The sequence below is a fragment of the Procambarus clarkii genome, chromosome 58 (genome assembly GCF_040958095.1).
Source record: "Procambarus clarkii isolate CNS0578487 chromosome 58, FALCON_Pclarkii_2.0, whole genome shotgun sequence".
NCBI lineage: Eukaryota > Metazoa > Arthropoda > Malacostraca > Decapoda > Cambaridae > Procambarus > Procambarus clarkii.
In genome coordinates this window covers 28,376,383-28,395,082 of record NC_091207.1, presented here as the reverse complement: position 1 = coordinate 28,395,082, position 18,700 = coordinate 28,376,383, and positions in this window count along the sequence as shown.

The following is an 18,700-nucleotide window of genomic DNA, read 5'->3' as shown; positions in this document are numbered from 1 at the left end:
TACTTCATGTTTTCTCACGATTTGTGATTTGTCCTTTAAATCTCCGAATTTTGCATAATTTTGCGTTTTTAAGCAAGTTTTCTTGCATTTTCTTTTGTACAAAAAATCATCGAATTTAGCAATATTTTGACGTTTATCGTTCCCTTTTCCTTTATGCGATTTAAACAAAATATCATCGAATTAGGCAATGATTTTCCGTTTTTCAACGTTTTTGTGAATTTTCAGTTTATTGGTAATAATAAGTTCTATTTTATTGCATCTATCGACGTTTCAGCCGGATTAGAGCGGTTTTACGTGTACATCTCCCATCAGTATTATAAACGGAAAATCAGGAACATTTTAGTTAATTCTAATCAAAAATTAAATTGATTTTTATCATTTGTATTGGAAACAACATTTTTATATGTCTTTTCGTGGATCTCAATATTACGAAACCTCGCTTTATGATTTGAAGTTAAAATCCTCAAATTTGGTAGTATAGCAATTTTTTTTTACGTTTTTCATGTAGTGTGACTTTCCGAAAATATATTCGTTTTACCAATATTTCGATACTACTTCATGTTTTCTCACGATATGTGATTTGGCCTTCAAATCTCAGAATTTCGCAAATTTTGCATTTATAAGCAAGTTTTCTTGCATTTTGTTTTGCACTAAAAATCATCGTATTTCGCAATGACGTAATATAAAATGACGTAATTTCAAATTGCGAATACGTGCAGAGAGCCCGAATTTGGCTCCAAAATATGGCTCAAGCGTCGAATTTGGGATGTTTGGGATATTTTGAAAACTGCAGGGGGGGAGGGGGTTTGGGCAAAGTGTGACATATCACTGCTTTCAGTAATTGGCATATTTTCAGTATAAAAAGTCGTAATTTCGAACAGCGAATACGTGCAGAGGGCCAGAACATGGCTCCAAAATAAGGCTCAAGGGTCGAATTTGGGATGTTTGGGATATTTTGAAAACTGCAGCTAGGGTTTTGGCAAAATGTGATCCATCGCCGTTTTCAGTAATTGGCATATTTTCGGTATAAAAAGTCGCAATTTCAAACTGCGAATAAGTGCAGAGAGCCAGAATTTTGCTCCAAAATATGGCTCTAGCGTTGAATCTGGGATGTTTGGATATTTTGGAATCTGCAGGGAGGGTTTGGGCAAAATGTGATCCATCGCCGCTCTCAGTAATTGGCATATTTTCGGTATAAAATTAGTAATTTTAAACAGGGAATACATTCAAAGAGCCAGAATTCATCTCTAAAATATGGCTCAAGCGTCGAATTTCAGAAGTTTGGGATATTTTGAAAACTGCAGGGAGGGCTTGGGCAAAATGTGATCCATCGCCGCACTCAGTAATTGGCATATTTCCTTTAAAAATATCATAATTTCAAACTGCTAATACGTGCAGAGAGCCCGAATTTGGCTCCAAAATATGGCTCAAGCGTCGAATTTGGGATGTTTGGGATATATTGAAAACTGCAGGGAGGGTTTGGGCAAAATGTGATCCATTGCCGCTTTAAGTAATTGTCATGTTTTCGTTATAAAATGTCGTAATTTCAAGCAGCGAATACGTGCAGAGAGTCAGAATTTTGCTCCAAAATATAGCTCATGGGTCGAATTTGGGTTGTTTTGGATATTTTGCAAACTGCCGTGGGGTTTGGGCAAAATATGACCCATCGCTGCTTTCAGTAATTGGCTTATTTTCAAGCGTCAAATTTGAATATTTGGGATAAAAAGTCGTAATTTCAAACTGCGAATACGTGCAGAGAGCCAGAATTTAGCTCCAAAATAATTCTCAAGTGTCGAATTTGGAATGTTTGGGATATTTTGGAAACTGCAGGGAGGGTTTTGGCAAAATGTGATCCATCGCCGCTTTCAGTAATTGGCATATTTTCGGTATAAAAAGCCATAATTTTAAACTGCGAATACGTGCAGAGAGCCAGAATTTGGCTCCAAAATATGACTCAAACGTCGAATTTGGGATGTTTGCTATATTTTGAAAACTGCAGGGGGAGGGGAGCAAAATGTGACCTATTGCTGCTCTCAGCAATTGAAATATTTTCGGTAAAAAATGTCGTAATTTCAAACTGCGAATATGTACAGAGAGCCAGAATTTGGCTCCAAAATATGGCTCAAGAGTCGAATTTGGGATGCTTGGGATAATTTGAAAACTTGAGAGAGGGTTTGTGCAAAATGTGATCCATCGCCGCTTTCAGTAATTGGCATATTTTTGGTATAAAATTCGTCATTTCAAACTGGGAATACATGCAGAGCCAGAATTTGGGTTCAAAATACGGCTCAAGCGTCGGATTTAGGATGTTTGCTATATTTTGGAAACTGCATGGAGGGTTTTGGCAAAGTGTGATCCATCGCCGCTCTCAGTAAATGGCATATTATCGGTATAAAAAGACGTAATTTCAAACTGCGAATACTTGCAGAGAGCCCGAATTTGGCTTCAAAATATGGCTCAAGCGTCGAATTTGGGATGTTTGGGATATTTTGAAAACTGCAGAGAGGGTTTCGTCAAAATGTGGTCCATCACTGCTTTTAGTAATTGGCATATTTTCGGTATAAAAAGTCGTAATTTCAAACAACGAATACATGCAGAAAGCCAAAATATGGCTCCAAAATATCGATCAAGGGTTAAGTTTGGGATGTTTGGGATATTTTAAAAACTACAGGGAGGGCTTGGGCAAAATATGATTAATCGCCGCACTCAGTAATTGGCATATTTTCGGTATAAAATATCATAATTTAAAACTGCTAATACGTGCAGAGAGCCAGAATTTGGCTCCAAAATATAGCTCATGGGTCGAATTTGGAATGTTTGGGATATTTTGAAAATTGCCGGGGGGTTTGGGCAAAATGTTTTGCTGCTTTCAGTAATTGGCTTATTTTCAAGCGTCAAATATGGGATGTTTGGTATAAAAGTCGTAATTTCAAACTGCGAATATGGGCAGGGAGCCAGAATTTAGCTCCAAAATAATTCTCAAGGATCGAATTTCGGATGTTTGGGATATTTTGAAAATTACAGGGATGGTTTAGGCAAAATGTGATCCATCGCTGCTTTCAGTAATTGGCATATTTTTGGTATAAAAAGTCGTAATTTCAAACTGCGAATACGTGCAGAGAGCCAGAATTTGGCTCCAAAATATGGCTCAAGCGTCGAATTTTGGATGTTTGCTATATTTTGAAAACTGCAGGGGGCGTTTTGGCAAAATGTGACCTATCGCTGCTCTCAGTAATTGACATATTTTCGGTAAAAAATGTCGTAATTTAAAACTGCGAATACGGGCAGAGAGCCCGAAATTGGCTTCAAAATATGGCTCAAGCGTCGAATTTGGGATGTTTTGGATATTTTGAGAACTGCAAGGGGGGGGGGGGGGTTGGCAAAATGTGACCTATCGCTGCACTCAGTTAGTGACATATTTTCGGTATAAAATGTCATGATTTCAAACTGCGAATACGTGCAGAGAGCCAGAATTTGGCTCCAAAATATGGCTCAAGCGTCAAATTTTGGATGTTTGCTATATTTTGAAAACTGCAGAGAGGGTTTCGTCAAAATGTAGTCCATCGCGGCTCTCAGTAATTGACATATTTTCGGTAAAAAATGTCGTAATTTCAAACTGCGAATACGTGCAGAGAGCCAGAATTTAGCTCCAAAATAATTCTCAAGGATCGAATTTCGGATGTTTGGGATATTTTGAAAACTACAGGGATGGTTTGGGCAAAATGTGAACCATCGGTGCTTTCAGTAATTGGCATATATTCAGTATAAAAAGTCGTAATTTCAAACGGCGAATACATGCAGAAGGCTAAAATTTGGCTCCAAAATATGGCTCAAGGGTCGAATTTGGGATGTTTGGGATATTTTGAAAACTGCAGGGAGGGCTTGGGCAAAATGTGATCCATCGCAGCACTCAGTAATTGGCATATTTTCTTTATAAAACGTCATAATTTCAAACTGCTAATACGTGTAGAGAGCCCGAATTTGGCTCCAAAATATGGCTCAAGCTTCGAATTTGGGATGTTTGGGATATTTTGAAAACGGCAGAGAGGGTTTGGGCAAAATGTGATCCATTACCGCTTTCAGTAATTGTCATGTTTTCGTTATAAAATGTCGTAATTTCAAACAGCGAATACGTGCAGAGAGCCAGAATTTGGCTCCAAAATATAGCTCATGGGTCGAATCTGGGATGTTTGCGATATTTTGCAAACTGCCGGGGGGTTTGGGCAAAATATGACCCATCGCTACTCTCAGTAATTGGCTTATTTTCAAGCGTCAAATTTGGAATGTTTAGGATAAAAATTCGTAATTTCAAACTGCGAATACGTGCAGAGAGCCAGAATTTAGCTCCAAAATAATTCTCAAGGGTTGAATTTGGAATGTTTGGGATATTTTGAAAACTACAGGGATGATTTGGGCAAAATGTGATCCATCGCCGCTCTCAGTAATAGGCATATTTTCAGTATACAAATTCGAAAATTCACACTTCGAATACGTGTAGAGAGCTAGAATTTGGCTCCAAAATATGGCTCAAGCGTCGAATTTGGAATGTGTGCTATATTTTGAAAACTGCAGGGAGGGTTTTGGCAAAATGTGATCCATCGCCGCTCTCAGTAAATAGCACATTTTCGGTATAAAAAGACGTAATTTCAAACTGCGAATGCGTGCAGAGAGCCCGAATTTGGCTATAAAATATGGCTCAAGCGTCGAATTTGGGATGTTTGGAATATTTTGAAAACTGCAGGGGGGGGGGGGGGCTCGGGCAAAATGTGACCTATCGCTGCTCTCAGTAATTGATATATTTTCGGTATAAAATGTGGTAATTTCAACCTACGAATATGTGCAGAGAGCCAGAATTTGGCTCCAAAATATGGCACAAGGGTCGAATTTGGGATGTTTGGAATAATTTGAAAACTGCAGATAGGGTTTCGTCAAAATGTGGTCCATCGCTGCTTTTAGTAATTGGCATATTTTCGGTAAAAAGTCGTAATTTCAAACAACGAATACATGCAGAAAGCCAAAATTTGGCTCCAAAATATGGATCAAGGGTTGAGATTTTGATGTTTGGGATATTTTGAAAACTACAGGAAGGGCTTGGGCAAAATGTGATCCATCGCCGCACTCAGTAATTGGCATATTTTCGGTATAAAATGTCATAATTTCATACTGCTAATACGTGCAGAGAGCCCGAATTTGGTACCAAAATATGGATCAAGCGTCGAATTTTGGATGTTTGCTATATTTTGAAAATTGCCGGGGTGTTTGGGCAAAATATGACCCATCGCTTCTTTCAGTAATTGGCTTATTTTCAAGCGTCAAATTTGGGATGTTTTGGATAAAAGTCGTAATTTCAAACTGCGAATACGTGCAGAGAGCCAGAATTTAGCTCCAAAATAATTCTCAAGGATCGAATTTCGGATGTTTGGGATATTTTGAAAACTACAGGGATGGTTTGGGCAAAATGTGATCCAAAGCTGCTTTCAGTAATTGGCATATTTTCGTAATAAAATATCATAATTTCAAACAACGAATACATGCAGAAAGCCAAAATTTGGCTCCAAAATATGGATCAAGGGTTGAGATTTTGATGTTTGGGATATTTTGAAAACTACAGGAAGGGCTTGGGCAAAATGTGATCCATCGCCGCACTCAGTAATTGGCATATTTTCGGTATAAAATGTCATAATTTCATACTGCTAATACATGCAGAGAGCCAGAATTTGGCTTCAAAATATGACTCAAGCGTCGAATTTTGGATGTTTGTTATATTTTGAAAACTGCAGGGAACGTTTTGGCAAAATATGACCTATTGCTGCTCTCAGTAATTGACATATTTTCGGTAAAAAATTTCGTAATTTTAAACTGCGAATACGGGCAGAGAGCCTGAATTTGGCTCCAAAATAAGGCTCAAGTGTCGAATTTTGGATGTTTGGGATATTTTGAAGACTGCCGGAGGGTTTGGGCAAAATGTGACCCATCGCTGCTTTCAGTAATTGGCATATTTCCAAGCGTCAAATTTGGAACGTTTGGGATAAAAAATCGTAATTTCAAACTGCGAATACGTGCAGAGAGCCAGAATTTAGTTCCAAAATAATTCTCAAGGTTCGAATTTGGGATGTTTGTGATATTTTGAAAATTGCAGGGAAGGGTTATTCAAAATGTAATCCATCACCGCTCTCAGTAATTGGCATATTTTCGGTATAAAAAGTCGTAATTTTATACTGCGAATATGTGCAGAGAGCCCGAATTTGGCTCCAAAATATGGCTCAAGCGTCGAATTTGGGATGTTTGGGATATTTTGAAAACTGCAGGGGGGGGTTTGGGCAAAATGTGACCTATCGCTGCACTCAGTAATTGACATATTTTCGGTATAAAAACTCGTAATTTCAAACTGCGAATATGTGCAGATAGCCAGAATTTGACTCCAAAATACGGCTCAAGGGTCGAATTTGGGATGTTTGGGATATTTTGAAAACTGCAGGGAGGGTTTGGGCAAAATGTGATCCATCGTTGCTTTCATTAATTGGCATATTTTCGGTATAAAAAGTCGTAATTTCAAACTGCGAATATGTGCAGATAGCCAGAATTTGGCCCCAAAATAAGGCTCAAGGGTCGAATTTGGGATGTTAAATTTGGTTTGGGATAAAATTTTTGGATAAAATCGCAGATAAAATGAAAACTGCAGGTAGAGTTTGGACAAAATGTGATCCATTGCCGCTCTCCGTAAGTGCAGGAATGTAGAGGCTCAAGAGAGTGATGCAGAGGCTCAAGAGGGTAATGCAGGGGCTCAAGAGAGTGATGCAGAGGCTCAGGAGAGTGATTCAGAGGCTTAGGAGAGTGATGCAGAGGCTCATGAGAGTGATGCAGAGGATCAAGCGAGGGAAGCAGAGGCTTATGAGAGTGATGCAGAGGCTGAAGAGAGTGATGAAGAGACTCTGGAGAGTGATGCAGAGACTCAAGAGAGTAATGCACAGGCTCAAGAGAGTGATGCAAAGGAACAAGAGAGTGATGCAGAGGCACGAGAGAGTGATTTAGAGGCTTACGAGAGTGATGCAGAGAATCAAGAGAGTGATGCAGAGGCTCGAGAGAGTTATGCAGAGGCCTCAAGAGAGGGATTCAGAGGCTTAAGAGAGTGATGCAGCGGCTGAAGAGAGTGTTGCAGAGGCTTAAGTGAGGGAAGCAGAGGCCCAAGAGAGTGATGCAGAGGCTCAAGTGAGTGATACAGAGGCTCTAGGGAGTGATGCAGAGGCTTAAAAGAGTGAGGCAGAGGCTTAGGAGAGGGATGCAGAGGCTCAAGAGAGTGATGCAGAGGCTCAAAAGAGTGATGCAGAGGAACAAGAGAGTGATGCAGAGGCTCGAGAGAGTGATTCAGAGGCTTACGCGACTGATGCAGAGGCTAAAGAGAGTGATGCAGAGGCTCATGAATGAGATGCAGAGGATCAAGGGGGGAAGCAGAGGCTTAGGAGAGTGATGCAGAGGCTGAAGAGAGAGATGCAGAGGCTCTAGAGAGTGATGCAGAGGCTCAAGAAAGTGATGCAGAGGCTCAAGGGAGTGATGCAGAGAATCAAGAGAGTGATGCAGAGGCTCGAGAGAGTTATGCAGAGACCTCAAGAGAGGGATTCAGAGGTTTAAGAGAGTGATGCAGAGGCTGAAGAGAGTGTTGCAGAGACTCAAGAGAGGGATGAAGAGACTGAGGAGAGTGATGCAGAGGCTCAAGAAAGGGATACAGAGGCTCAAGAGAGTGATGCAGAGGCTTAAGAGAGTGAGGCAAAAGCTTAGAAGAGGGATGCAGAGGCTCAAGAGAGTAATGCAGAGGCTTGAGAGGGTGATTCAGAGGCTCAAGAGAGGGATGCAGAGGCTCAAGAGAGGGATGAACAGTCTCAAGAGAGGGATGCAGAGGCTCAAGAGAGGGATGCAAAGTCTCAAGAGAGGGATGCAAAGGCTTAAGAGAGTGATGCAAAGGCTCAGGAGAGGGATGCAGAGGCTCTAGAGAATGATGAAGAGGCTTAAGAGAAGGATGCAGAGGCTCAAGAGAATGATGCAGAGGCTCAAGAGAGTGATGCAGAGGATCAAGAGAGTGATGCAGAGGCTGAAGAGAGAGATGCAGAGGCTAAAAAGAGTGATGCAGAGGCTCAAGAGAGTGATGCAGGGGCTCAAGAGAATGATGTAGAGGCTCAAGAGAATGATGCAGAGGTTCACGAGAGTGATGCAGAGGCTCGAGAGAGAGTTATGCAGAAGCCTAAAGAGAGGGATTCAGAGGCTTAAGAGAATGATGCAGAAGCTGAATAGAGTGTTGCAGAGGCTCAAGAGAGGGATGAAGAGGCTCAAGAGAGTGATGCAGAGGCTCAAGAGAGGGATGCAGAGGCTTAGGAGAGTGAGGCAGAGGCTTATGAGAGGGATGCAGAGGCTCAAGAGAGTAATGCAGGGGCTTAAGAGGGTGATGCAGAGGCTCAAGAGAGTGATGCAGAGGCTTGAGAGAGGGATGAAGGAGCTCAAGAGAGTGATGCAAATGCTCAAGAGAGTGGTTCAGATGCTTAAGACAGTGGTTCAGTGGTTTAATAGAGTGATGGAGAGGCTTAAGAGAGGGATGCAGAGGCTCATGAGAGGGATGTAGAGGCCCAAGAGAGGGATGCAGAGGCTCATGAGAGGGATGCAGAGGCTCTTGAGAGTGATGCAGAGGCTCACGAGAGGGATGCAGAGGCTTAAGGGAGTGATGCAAAGGCTCAAGAGAGTGATGCAGAGGCTCATGAGAGGGATGCAGGAGTTCAATATAGGGATGCAAAGGCTCAAGAGAGTGATTCAGAGGCTTTCGAGAGTGATGCAGAGGCTTAAGAGAGTGATGCTGAGGCTTAGGAGAGGGATGCAGAGGCTCAAGCGAGGGATGCAGAGGCTCAAGAGACGGATGCAGGGGCTGAAGAGAAGGATGCAGAGGCTCAAATGAGAGATGCAGAGGCACAAGAGAGGATGCAGAGGCTCTCGAGAGTGACGCAGAGGCTCAAATGCAGAGGCTTATAAGAGTGATGCAAAGGCTCAGGAGTGGGATGCAGAGGTTCATGATAGGGATGTAGGAGTTCAAGAGAGTGATGCAGAGGCTAAAGAAAGGGATGCAGAGGCTTAAGAAAGAGATGCAGATTCTCAAAAAAGGGATGTAGAGGCTTAAGAGAGTGATGCAGAGGCTCAAGAGAGTGATGCAAAGGCTCAAGAGAGTGATGCAGAGGCTGAAGAGAGTAGTGCAGAGGTTTAAGAGAGGGATGCAGAGGCTCAAGAGAGTGATGCCAAGCCTCAAGAGAGTGATGCAGAGGCTTAAGAGAGGGATAAAGAGGCTCAAGAGAGGCTCATCTATTTGTTTCACGTTAAAATACTGAGTAAGATATTAAAAAGGGGAGAAGTTCTGTTTTTATTGCATATATCGACTTTTAAGCCGGATTAGAACGGTTTTACGTGTACATCTTCCATCGGTAATATAAACCGAAAATCAGGAACATTTTAGTTAATTTTAATGAAAACACATTGATACTTTGTCATTTGTATTGGAAGCAACATCTTTATACGTCTTTTCTAGGGTCTAAAAAATACGAAACGTTAAAAAAAGATTCGAAGTTAAAATCCTCAAATTTGGTATAATAATGACTTTTTTCACGTTTTTCATGTAGTTTGATATTACGTAAATATATTCATTTTTACCAATATTTCGATACTATTTCATGTAGTATCACGATAAGTGATTTGTCCTTCAAATCTCTGATTTTCGCATAATATTGCATTTTAAGCAAGTTTTCTTGCATTTTGTTACGTAGTAAAAATCATTGAATTCAACAATATTTTGACGTTTATCATCCCCTTTTCCTTTATGTGATTTAAACAAAATATCATCGAATTAGGCAATATTTTGCCGTTTTTCCACGTTTTTGTGAATTTTCAGTTTATTGTTATTAATTCTGGCTCTCTGCACGTATTCGCTGTTTGAAATTGCGACTTTTTATACCGAAAATATGCCAATTACTGAAAGCAGCGATGGATCACATTTTGCCTAAACCATCCCTGTAATTTTCAAAATATCCCAAACATCTGAAATTCGATCCTTGAGAATTATTTTGGAGCTAAATTCTGGCTCTCTGCACGTATTCGCAGTTTGAAATTACGACTTTTATCCAAAACATCCCAAATTTGACGCTTGAAAATAAGCCAATTACTGAAAGCAGCGATGGGTCATATTTTGCCCAAACCCCCCGGCAATTTTCAAAATATAGCAAACATCCAAAATTCGACGCTTGATCCATATTTTGGAACCAAATTCGGGCTCTCTGCACGTATTAGCAGTATGAAATTATGACATTTTATACCGAAAATATTCCAATTACTGAGTGCGGCGATGGATCACATTTTGCCCAAGCCCTTCCTGTAGTTTTCAAAATATCCCAAACATCAAAAACTCAACCCTTGATCCATATTTTGGAGCCAAATTTTGGCTTTCTGCATGTATTCGTTGTTTGAAATTACGACTTTTTACCGAAAATATGCCAATTACTAAAAGCAGCGATGGACCACATTTTGACAAAACCCTATCTGCAGTTTTCAAATTATTCCAAACATCCCAAATTCGACCCTTGTGCCATATTTTGGAGCCAAATTCTGGCTCTCTGCACATATTCGTAGGTTGAAATTACCACATTTTATACCGAAAATATATCAATTACTGAGAGCAGCGATAGGTCACATTTTGCCCGAGCCCCCCCCCCCCCCCTGCAGTTTTCAAAATATCCCAAACATCCCAAATTCGATGCTTGAGCCATATTTTGAAGCCAAATTCGGGCTCTCTTCACGCATTCGCAGTTTGAAATTACGTCTTTTTATACCGAAAATATGCTATTTACTGAGGGCGGCGATGGATCACATTTTGCCAAAACCCTCCCTGCAGTTTTCAAAATATAACACACATCCCAAATTCGACGCTTGAGCCATATTTTGGAGCCAAATTCTAGCTCTCTACACGTATTCGAAGTGTGAATTTTCGACTTTTTATACTGAAAATATGCCTATTACTGAGAGCGGCGATGGATCACATTTTGCCCAAATCATCCCTGTAGTTTTTAAAATATCCCAAACATTCCAAATTCGACCCTTGAGAATTATTTTGGAGCTAAATTCTGGCTCTCTGCACGTATTCGCAGTTTGAAATTACGACTTTTTATCCCAAACATTCCAAATTTGACGCTTGAAAATAAGCCAATTACTGAAAGCAGCGATGGGTCACATTTTGCCCAAACCCCCCGGCAGTTTGCAAAATATTCCAAACATCCCAAATTGGACCCATGAGCTATATTTTGGAGCCAAATTCTGACTCTCTGCACGTATTCGCTGTTTGAAATTACGACATTTTATAACGAAAACTAGACAATTACTGAAAGCGGCAATGGATCACATTTTGCCCAAACCCTCCCTGCAGTTTTCAATATATCCCAAACATCCCAAATTCGACGCTAGAGCCATATTTTGGAGCCAAATTCGGGCTCTCTGCACGTATTAGCTGTTTGAAATTATGACATTTTTATAAAGAAAATATGCCAATTACTGAGTGCGGTGACATTTTGGCCTGCAGTTTTCAAATTATCCAAAACTTCCCAAATTCGACCCATGAGCCATATTTTGGAGCCAAATTCTGGCTCTCTTCACTTATTCGCAGTTTGAAATTACGACATTTTATAAAGAAAATATGTCACTAACTGAGAGCAGCGATAGGTCACATTTTGCCAACCCCCCCCCCCCCATGTAGTTTTCAAAATATCCCAAACATCCCAAATTCGACGCTTGAGCCATATTTTGAAGCCAAATTCGGGCTCTTTGCATGTATTCCTATTTTGAAATTACGTCTTTTTATATCGAAAATATGCCATTTACTGAGAGCGACGATGGATCACATTTCGCCCAAAGCCTCCCTGTAGTTTTCAAAAAATAGCAAACATCCCAAGCAAACAAATAGAGTGATGCAGAGGCTCTAGAGAGTGATGCAGAGGCTCAAGAGCGTAATGCAGAGGCTTAGGAGGGTGATGCAGAGGCTCAAGAGAGTGATGCAGAGGGTTGAGAGAGGGATGCAGGGGCTCAAGAGAGTGATGCAGAGGCTCAAGAGAGTGATTCAGAGGCTTAAGAGAGGGATGCAGAGGCTTAAGAGAGTGATGCAGAGGCTGAAGAGAGTGATGCAGAGGCTCTAGGGAGTAATGCAGAGGCTCAAGAGAGTGATACAGAGGCTCAAGTGATGGATGCAGCAAAATATCCCAAACATCCCAGATTCGACCTATGAGCTATATTTTGGAGCCAAATTCTGGCTCTCTGCACGTATTCGCTGTTTGAAATTACGACATTTTATAACGAAAACATGAAAATTACTGAAAGCGGTAATGGAACACATTTTGCCCAAACCCTCTCTGCAGTTTTCAAAATATCCCAAACATCCCAAATTTGAAGCTTGAGCCATATTTTGGAGCCAAATTCGGGCTCTTTACACGTATTAGCAGTTTGAAATTATGAAATTTTATAAAGAAAATATGCCAATTACTGAGTGCTGCGATGGATCACATTTTGCCCAAGCCCTACCTGTAGTTTTCAAAATATCCCAAACATCCCAAACTTCGACTCCGTGAGCCATATTTTGGAGCCAAATTTTAGCTTTCTGCATGTATTCGCCTGTTTGAAATTACGACTTTTTATACCTGAATATATGCCAATTACTGAAAGCACCGATGGATCACATTTTGCCCAAACCATCCCTGTAGTTTTCAAAATATCCCAAACATCCGAAAATCGATCCTTGAGAATTATTTTGGAGCTAAATTCTGGCTCTCTGCACGTATTCGCAGTTTGAAATTACGACTTTTATCCCAAACATCGCAAATTTGACGCTTGAAAATATGCCAATTACTGAAAGCATCGATGGGTCACATTTTGCCCAAACCCTCCGGCAGTTTTCAAAATATCCCAAACATCCAAAATTCGACCCTCGAACCTTATTTTGGAGCCAAATTCGGGCTCTCTGCCCGTATTCGCAGTTTTAAATTACGACATTTTTTACCGAAAATATGTCAATTACTGAGAGCCGCGATGGACTACATTTTGACGAAACTCTCTCTGCAGTTTTCAAAATATAGCAAACATCCAAAATTCGACGCTTGAGCCATATTTTGGAGCCAAATTCTGGCTGTCTGCACGTATTCGCAGTTTGAAATCATGATATTTTATACCGAAAATATGTCACTAACTGAGAGCAGCGATAGGTCACATTTTGCCAAAACGCCCCCTGCAGTATTCAAAATAGAGCAAACATCCAAAATTCGAAGCTTGAGCCATATTTTGGAGCCAAATTCTGGCTCTCTGCACGTATTCGCAGTTTGAAATTACGACTCTTTATACCAAAAATATGCCAATTACTGAAAGCAGCGATGGATCACATTTTGCCTAAACCATCCCTGTAATTTTCAAAATATCCCAAACATCCGAAATTCGATCCTTGAGAATTATTTTGGAGCTAAATTCTGGCTCTCTGCCCGTATTCGCAGTTTGAAATTACGACTTTTATCCCAAACATCCCAAATTTGACGCTTGAAAATAAGCCAATTGCTGAAAGCAGCGAAGGGTCACATTTTGCCCAAACCCCCTGGCAAATTTCAAAATATCCCAAACATTCCAAATTCGACCCATGAGCTATATTTTGGAGCCAAATTCTGGCTCTCTGCACGTATTAGAAGTTTGAAATTATGATATTTTATACCGAAAATATGCCAATTACTGAGTGCGGCGATTGATCACATTTTGCCCAAGCCCTCCCTGTAGTTTTCAAAATATCCCAAACATCCCAAACTTAACCCTTGATCCATATTTTGGAGCCAAATTTTGGCTTTCTGCATGTATTCGTTGTTTGAAATTACGACTTTTTATACCGAAAATATGCCAATTACTAAAAGCAGTGATGGACCACATTTTGACGAAACCCTCTCTGCAGTTTTCAAAATATCCCAAACATCCCAAATTCGACGCTTGAGCCATATTTTGAAGTAAAATTCGGGCTCTCTGCAAGTATTCGCAGTTTGAAATTACGTCTTTTTATACCGATAATATGCCATTTACTGAGAGCAACGATGGATCACACTTTGCCAAAACCCTCCATGCAGTTTTCAAATTATAGCAAACATCCCAAATTCGAAGCTTGAGCCATATTTTGGAGCCAAATTCTGGCTCTCTGCATGTATTCCCAGTTTAAAATTACGAATTTTATACAAAAAATATGCCAATTACTGAAAGCGGCGATGGATCACATTTTGCACAAACCCTCTCTGAAGTTTTCAAATTATCCAAAGCATCCCACATTCGACTCTTGAGCCATATTTTGGAGCCAAATTCTGGCTTTCTGTACATATTCGCAGTTTGAAATTACGACATTTTTTACCGAAAATATTTCAATTGCTGAGAGCAGCAATAGGTCACATTTTGCCCCCCCCTCCCTGCAATTTTCAAAATATAGCAAACATCCCAAATTCGAAGCTTGAGCCATATTTTTGAGCCAAATTCTGGCTCTCTACACGTATTCGCAGTTTGAAATTACGACTTTTTATACCGAAAATATGCCAATTACTGAAAGCGGCGAAGGATCACATTTTGCCAAAACCCTCCCTGTAGTTTCCAAAATATCCCAAACATCCCAAATTCAACGCTTGAGCCATATTTTGGAGCCAAATTCTAGCTCTCTGCACGTATTCGAAGTTTGAAATTACGACTTTTTATACCGAAAATATGCCAATTACTGAAAGCAGCTTTGGATAACATTTTACCCAAACTATCCCTGTAGTTTTCAAAATATCCCAAACATCCGAAATTCGATCCTTGAGAATTATTTTGGAGCTAAATTCTGGCTCTTTGCACGTATTCGCAGTTTGAAATTACGACTTTTATCCCAAACATCCCAAATTTGACGCTTGAAAATAAGCCAATTACTGAAAGCAGCGATGGGTCACATTTTGCCCAAACCTCCCGGCAATTTTCAAAATATCCCAAACATCCCAAATTCAACGCTTGAGCTATATTTTGGAGCCAAATTCTGGCTCTCTGCACGTATTCGCTGTTTGAAATTACGACATTTTATAACGAAAACATTACAATTACTGAAAGCGGCAATGGATCACATTTTGCCCAAACCCTCCTTCCAGTTTTCAATATATCCCAAACATCCCAAATTCGACGCTTGATCCATATTTTGGAGCCAAATTTGGGCTCTCTGCACGTATTAGCAGTTTGAAATTATGACATTTTATACCGAAAATATGCCTATTACTGAGTTCGGCGATGGATCACATTTTGCCCAAGCCCTAACTGTAGTTTTCAAAATATCCCAAACATCCCAAACTCAATCCGTGATCCATATTTTGGAGCCAAATTTTGGCTTTCTGCATGTATTCGTTGTTTGAAATTACGACTTTTTATACCGAAAATATGCCAATTACTAAAAGCAGCGATGGACCACATTTTGACGAAACCCTCTCTGCAGGTTTCAAATTATCCCAAACATCCAAAATTCGACCCTTGAGCCATATTTTGGAGCCAAATTCTGGCTCTCTGCACATATTCGCAGATTGAAATTACGATATTTTATACCGAAAATATGTCACTAACTGAGAGCAGCGAGAGGTCACATTTTGCCACCCCCCCCCCCCCTGCAGTTTTCAAAATATCCCAAACATCCCAAATTCGATTCTTGAGCCACATTTTGTAGCCAAATTCGGGCTCTCTGCACGTATTCGCAGTTTGAAATCACGGCATTTTATACCGAAAATATGCCAATTACTGAGAGCGGCGATGGATCACATTTTGCCCAAACCCTCCCTGCAGTATTCAAAATATAGCAAACATCCCAAATTCGACGCTTGAGCCATATTTTGGAGCCAAATTCTAACTCTCTGCATGTATTCCCAGTTTGAAATTACGACTTTTATACCAAAAATATGCCAATTTCTGAAAGCGGCGATGGATCACATTTTGCTCAAACCGTCTCTGAAGTTTTCAAATTATCCCAAGCATCCCAAATTCGACTCTTGAGCTATATTTTGGAGCCAAATTCTGGCTCTCTGCACATAATCGCATTTTGAAATTACGATATTTTTTACCGAAAATATGTCAATTACTGAGAGCAGCAATAGGTCACATTTTGCCCAAACCCCCCCCCCCCTGCTGCAGTTTTCAAAATATAGCAAACATCCCAAATTCGACGCTTGAGCCATATTTTGGAGCCAAATTCTGGCTCTCAGCACGTATTCGCAGTTTGAAATTACGACTTTTTATACCGAAAATATGCCAATTACTGAAAGCGGCGATGGATCACATTTTGCCAAAACCCTCCCTGCAGTTTCCAAAATATCCCAAACATCCCAAATTCAACGCTTGAGCCATATTTTGGAGACAAATTCTGGCTCTCTGCACGTATTCGCAGTTTGAAATTACGACTTTTTATACCGAAAATATGCCAATTACTGAAAGCAGCTTTGGATCACATTTTGCCCAAACCATCCCTGTAGTTTTCAAAATATCCCAAACATCCGAAATTCGATCCTTGAGAATTATTTTGGAGCTAAATTCTGGCTCTCTGCACGTATTCGCAGTTTGAAATTACGACTTTTATCCCAAACATCCCAAATTTGACGCTTGAAAATAAGCCAATTACTGAAAGCAGCGATGGGTCACATTTTGCCCAAACCTCCCGGCAATTTTCAAAATATCCCAAACATCCCAAATTCGACCCATGAGCTATATTTTGGAGCCAAATTCTGGCTCTCTGCACGTATTCGCTGTTTGAAATTACGACATTTTATAACGAAAACATTACAATTACTGAAAGCGGCAATGGTATTTTGCCCAAACCCTCCTTGCAGTTTTCAATTACGACTTTTTATACCGAAAATATGCCAATTACTGAAAGCGGCGATGGATCACATTTTTTTGCCAAAACCCTCCCTGCAGTTTCTAAAATATCCCAAACATCCCAAATTCAACGCTTGAGCAATATTTTGGAGACAAATTCTGGCTCTCTGCACGTATTCGCAGTTTGAAATTACGACTTTTTATACCGAAAATATGACAATTACTGAAAGCAGCTTTGGATCACATTTTGCCCAAACCATCCCTGTAGTTTTCAAAATATCCCAAACATCCGAAATTCGATCCTTGAGAATTATTTTGGAGCTAAATTCTGGCTCTCTGCACGTATTCGCAGTTTGAAATTACGACTTTTATCCCAAACATCCCAAATTTGACGCTTGAAAATAAGCCAATTACTGAAAGCAGCGATGGGTCACATTTTGCCTAAACCACCCGGCAATTTTCAAAATATCCCAAACATCCCAAATTCGACCCATGAGCTATATTTTGGAGCCAAATTCTGGCTCTCTGCACGTATTCGCTGTTTGAAATTACGACATTTTATAACGAAAACATTACAATTACTGAAAGCGGCAATGGATCACATTTTGCCCAAACCCTCCTTGCAGTTTTCAATATATCCCAAACATCCCAAATTCGACGCTTGATCCATATTTTGGAGCCAAATTCGGGCTCTCTGGCCGTATTAGCAGTTTGAAATTATGACATTTTATACCGAAAATATGCCTATTACTGAGTGCGGCGATGGATCACATTTTGCCTAAGCCCTCCCTGTAGTTTTCAAAATATCCCAAACATCCCAAACTCAATCCGTGATCCATATTTTGGAGCCAAATTTTGGCTTTCTGCATGTATTCGTTGTTTGAAATTACGACTTTTTATACCGAAAATATGCCAATTACTAAAAGCAGCGATGGACCACATTTTGACGAAACCCTCTCTGCAGGTTTCAAATTATCCCAAACATCCGAAAATTCGACTCATGAGCCATATTTTGGAGCCAAATTCAGGCTCTCTGCACATATTCGCAGATTGAAATTACGATATTTTATACCGAAAATATGTCACTAACTGAGAGCAGCGAGAGGTCACATTTTGCCACCCCCCCCCCCCCTGCAGTTTTCAAAATATCCCAAACATCCCAAATTCGATGCTTGAGCCATATTTTGTAGCCAAATTCGGGCTCTCTGCACTTATTCGCAGTTTGAAATTACGTCTTTTTATACCGATAATATGCCATTTACTGAGAGCTGCGATGGATCACACTTTGCCAAAACCCTCCATGCAGCTTTTCAAAATATAGCAAACATCCCAAATTCGATGCTTGAGCCATATTTTGGAGCCAAATTCTGGCTCTCTGCATGTATTCCCAGTTTGAAATTACGAATTTTATACCAAAAATATGCCAATTACTGAAAGCGGCGATGGATCACATTTTGCACAAACCCTCTCTGAAGTTTTCAAATTATCCCAAGCATCCCAAATTCGACTCTTGAGCCATATTTTGGAGCCAAATTCTGGCTCTCTGTACATATTCGCAGTTTGAAATTACGACATTTTTTACCGAAAATATTTTAATTGCTGAGAGCAGCAATATGTCACATTTTGCCCCCCCCCCCCCTTGCAGTTTTCAAAATATAGCAAACATCCCAAATTCGACGCTTGAGCCATATTTTGGAGCCAAATTCTGGCTCCCTGCACGTATTCGCAATTTGAAATTACGAATTTTTATACCGAAAATATGCCAATTACTGAGAGCGGCGATGGATCACATTTTGCCCAAACC